Source organism: Odontomachus brunneus, unplaced genomic scaffold (genome assembly GCF_010583005.1).
Source record: "Odontomachus brunneus isolate Ranch 3 - 2012 unplaced genomic scaffold, Obru_v1 Obru_scaffold_069, whole genome shotgun sequence".
Taxonomy (NCBI): domain Eukaryota; kingdom Metazoa; phylum Arthropoda; class Insecta; order Hymenoptera; family Formicidae; genus Odontomachus; species Odontomachus brunneus.
In genome coordinates this window covers 726,320-731,280 of record NW_022639519.1, presented here as the reverse complement: position 1 = coordinate 731,280, position 4,961 = coordinate 726,320, and the positions used below count along the sequence as shown (strand labels likewise).

At 41.5% G+C, this 4,961-nt stretch overlaps 2 protein-coding genes across 2 annotated transcripts in view; one reads left to right on the top strand and one right to left on the bottom strand.

The window, feature by feature from the left end:
- LOC116846759 (5-hydroxytryptamine receptor 2A-like) overlaps nt 1-4,961 on the top strand; it is a 212,579-nt gene that overhangs the window by 3,674 nt on the left and 203,944 nt on the right. The window lies entirely within an intron of this gene.
- The window catches only part of LOC116846760, a 205,733-nt gene that overhangs the window by 15,635 nt on the left and 185,137 nt on the right, over nt 1-4,961 (bottom strand). The window lies entirely within an intron of this gene.

The window sequence follows — 4,961 nt, the reverse complement described above, 5'->3', positions numbered from 1 at the left end:
TCTCTCTCTCTCTCTCTCTCTCTCTCTCTCTCTCTCTCTCTCTCTCTGTCGTGCCGTTTTCAACTAGTTAGCAGCGAATGAAATTTTTGCCTTTTTCTTCTCCCCCTTTTTCTTCCTTTCCCTTCTGAAATCGAGTTCCGATTGTCTCGCGGGAGATCGATTGAAAGCCGCGCGCGCTTCCGCCCGTCCCGAGGGTTCCGCGCGTAATAAATGAAGTCCTCCTTAATAGCGACTATGTCGCGAAATTAAGAAAAATAAGTACCCCCAGGCGTCGCCGCTTTGAGAAAGAGCTCGTCTCGCTGCCCAACTTTCGAGCGAACTTCTGTCGGTCGCTTCTTGTGTTTCGACAAACTGTGAAAGTTAAATAGTTACGAATTGCTTACGCCTCGACTGCACATCGTATTTCTCTCTCTTTCTCTCCCTCTCTCTCTGCATCTCTCTCTCTTGCACTCTCTTTCTCGCGTCCTAAATCCTACCTTCGATTTGTAACATCCTTTATTGCGAATGGATTTCACGGAGAACAATAAAATCTCAAACGGCCACGTTTTTTCTCTCTCTCCCCCTCTCTCACTTTCTGCTCGATGGAACTAATTTTTCTATCACTTAGAGCACCGCCATGAATTCCTTTTAAAGCCGCGCGCCCCGAACAGCTATGAGAGAAATCGAGTAGTTAGGGATTAAATTAAGTCAGCCTACAAGGGCTTGTACTTCACTAATATACTCGAAATCTTTTCGTCGCAATCGTGATTTTTTTTTATCACCATTAAAGGTGTCGGAAAATCATCAGTAACATTTGTGTTACTGTTCAAAGAAACCTGTATATTGTAATAACGGAATTAAGTAGATATAGTACAGGTTACATATTTTTCCACACTAAGACAAAAAATATCTAAAAGATAAAAAATATTTTTTTGATAGATACTATAATATTTGTTTAAATAAAAAAATTCAGGTACTAATAACATATTTACTTAAATAAAAATTCCTTCACTTAAATAAAATAAACAATTGCTTTCATGAAGAGAGATAAAGATTTTCTTAATGTTTTAAAAAAAATATGTTTTCTTATCTGAACAATATCTGATATTGATACAAATGAATATTATTAGTACCCACCGAATAAATATTTGCTATTTTTAGAATAATTTCTCTCTCAGTGTGCACGTCTGCATTTCTCCGCTGTGGTCACAATTGATGTGAAAAATGAAAAGACACAGGCATAAATGGCAAGTTGATTTCTCGCTGCTTGTACAAGTCCGCTTTGTGCAGCGTCATAAAAATGTTTGTAATCCACGTGAGCCGACTGGCCGGCGCTAATCGCTGTGGGCGGGTGTAGGAACGAACGCTCCCCGTGTATTTCTGTCGCGCGCAAGGAAATCCTCTTAATTCACGAAAAATAGAAAATTATGAGAATTGCATGCTCCTTCACGTAGATTTAATTCGCATTCTTCTTAGCGAGGTACCGCTGATTTGCGACGCGCTCCCCCGGCCGCGGACAAACATTCCGAAAAGCTATGGAGAACTCGAGAATTACGGACCTCTTCGAGTGAACTTAACGCGTATATATCAGCATCCTGCTGCTAGCGAGGATTCTTCCAACGAGTTCACACCTGGAAGCGGCTGAAAATTTCCACGCCCGGCTCCTCACCAAGTTTCTCAGGCGTGTGTCACACGCCTGAGAGTTAAAAATATATATCGAGTTAACGTGCATCTTTCGATTGGGAATTTCTCCAAATTTTTACGCCAAATGTAACGAGAGAAATAAATGGCTGACGAATTCGTTGCTTACTTTATTTCTCTAACATTTCGCTTTCTTTCAACCAAACCCCCAATTTTTATCGCCTCTCAATAAACGTCGTAAGATCACAGTATACAGAAATGTAGGCGCATAGAAAGATAGTTCGACCTAAGCTATACCGTATCTACTTAATTCCATTACAATATCTCTTTCAACGTATATCACATTGAGAGGAAAAAATCTAAGAAATATATTAGACAGAAAATAGATAGATAATATTTATTCGGTGGACACATATTTCCTTGTACCAGTATAAAAATATTTTGCCAATAAGAAAAGTATATTTTTTTTTTAAAACTTAATAGCTTTTCATGAAAGCTATTGTTTATCTAATTTAAATAAAAGAATTTAGATGTTATTGGTAATCGCCAGACAAATATTTATTTTTTAGATATTTTTTCTCTTAGAGTAACATGGATATTAATAATGATTCTTCGATGCCTTTGACGGCGATAGAAAGAAAATCATAGAGAGAGAAAGCTATGTTTGCATGCGGAGTCCGAAGCGATTGTACAAGAATTGTAACATTGATCGGCCGTTTTCTTTATTTTTTCTCTAATTCGCTGCTTGGTGCACAATTCTCTTAAGCAATCCGGCGCGCAAACATATTTTCATTTGCGAAGCCTAGAAGTAACTTTCCGTTGCTCACCCGGCAATTCACGAGAATCTTGTTGCACCATCGCGGGCTGGCCTTTTTCCTTCGGCAAAACGCTCGTCTGAGGACGGGCTGGGCTCTATTACGCGCTTTGTTTGTTCACCCTCCGAAAAAAACGACGGGCTAACCCACCGTTTAATTATCCCTCGATGCTACACGGCAATGCTGGCAATTTCCGAAAGGGTCGTTAACACGGATCGTCCCTACTCTTTAGCGCGAGAGTAGCCTCATGCTTTTCTTATCACGTGACTGAACGCAATCTATTAGGGCGAGGAAAAAGTGCGGTGAAGTCGCAAGTGTGCGGCACTCCGCTGGAAATTGCTGGAGTTTGGCAATTTTCGATCGACTAACGGCTGGATCGTCACTATAGTCTTCGAACTCTCTCTTTCCCTTCACTAGTTTTCTTGGTCTCGTCCTGATATCGAAAGGACGATATCGAAAGGCCAGAGAGAGAGAGAGAGAGAGAGAGAGAGAGAGAGAGAGAGAGAGAGAGACGAGAGGGAAAAAGACTAATTGGAAAGCCGACGCGAGGATTACAGATTTCCTCGAGCTACCCTTTTCTCTCTCGCTGGCGGTGGCGGCGGGGTTGGCGGCAATGGTGGCGGTGGCTGGGCTTAAACTGAAATTACGTCAACTGGCGAGTGCGGTTGTACATTATCGACCCACGTAATTGGGTATTCGTTAGAAATAAATGGCCGCTAATGTGATTTCCGGCAGGTATCTCTCTCGCCGATAATGCACGCTGGCCCAAGTCATGGACTAAAGCGATGAAAACATCATAAACCTGATAGCGCATATAATCTTCTCCCTCTTTCTCTCTCTCTCTCTCTCTGTTTCTCTGCCTCTCGCTCTCTCTATTTGTTTCCACTCTATCCTTCTTCCCCCACTAATAATCAGGCAGTTTAATCATTTGCCACGCCGGCGACGAGGATCGCCGAGGTGTTGATGCTAACCAGGGAATAGAGAAAGCCGAAAAGCCGAAAATCATCGTCGCGGAAATCGGTCGCGTCACCACCGCAGTAAAGCCCGCATCTCGCTGTTAAGTTTCCCCCTTGATGTCGTTCACCAAAGGAGACATGCTTGTGATAAGCCACAGTGAAATAAGTGGCGCGTCGCGGATCATCAGGTAGGTCCCTTTCTCCCACCTGCCACTTCGTGAAATTGCAGGACTCGCGCGATAACGGGCGGAAGATGAGAATATGCGATTACGTTTTCAACTCCGACACGCTTCGAGATAGAACGATAAGCTCGAGAAACGGCGATGAGAATTTTCACGCGCGCTTTACCGCGACCTAAACGCGTACATTTCGCTATTTTTCTCCTCTTTTTCTCCCCTTCTTTCAAAATAAGAAAAAAAGAGAGAAGAAAGAAGATTGAGCACTTTGGCTCTCAAGTTTTAGAAACCTCCTTGTTTTTGTTCATTAAAATTATCAATCGATCAAGTGATTCTAAAAGAAACTTTTTTAACAGGAATAAACCGTCTTTGAAATCCTTAAGAGCCCCGAAAGGTATGAAATAATGTTGACTCAATATTCCTGTGTACTTACAATCCTATTCCAATATCCTAACGATATTAGAAGTCGGTGCGAAAACCTGATCGACTGAGTCAATAATCACTCTTTTCTTATTATTTATCTCCTTAGAGTTATATAACGTTACCCAGACAGCACAATCTACTGAAAAGTGTATTAAAAATGTCAAAAGACATCCTATTTCTTGTAGACGTCTTTAAAACATCTCTTAGTAATTTGTACTATCTAAGTAGTTACCTATCTAACGCGTTTTTTTCGCGCCGACTAACATTGCTGAAACATTAAAATATTGAATTACAAATAAGAATAATGAATCGAAATTATCTCAGGACTTTTTCTTCTTTTACACGGTTTATTCTTGTCACGGGAAAAAGAAACAGAAGAAGTTTCTTATTTCGCACCTTTTCATAATTTACTGAAAGTTTATTTTTTTGAAGTTGGCCAAAAATAAAAATTCCGTCCTGTATTTCCAAACATTTTCGGATCTTTAAGAGGGAAGTATACCCAATTCCCAGATCGTTTAGATAAACCCAAATAATAACTCAAGAGCCACATTGATAACATACCAGACGCAAGCTAGGAAAATTTTTATCTAACATCTCTACCGATTCTCCAGTTACGAAGGGACATGCAAACAAAGGAATAAACTTTCGGAACTACGATTGAGAACCTTCTTTCAGCCGGTCAAAAGATGCACCAGACTGAGCTGCGCGACAACGCCATTACATTTCCTAACGACTCCCGATGTATTGGGAGAGGAAAGGGAGGGAGGGAGGCGGTCTCGCCGAAATGTTGTTTTATCTCGTGAAATTTTCTGTCGCGATGCGATATCATGGCGAACGATTCGATCGCTGTCACAGAGAGCCGGCGGGAGACCTTCGTAACGACCCCATGCTGTAATGGCGGTTATGCAATCACCCGGAATGCGTACTGCATCCGATGTTGTTTGGATGTCAATGCCGTTGGTGCGGCCAGA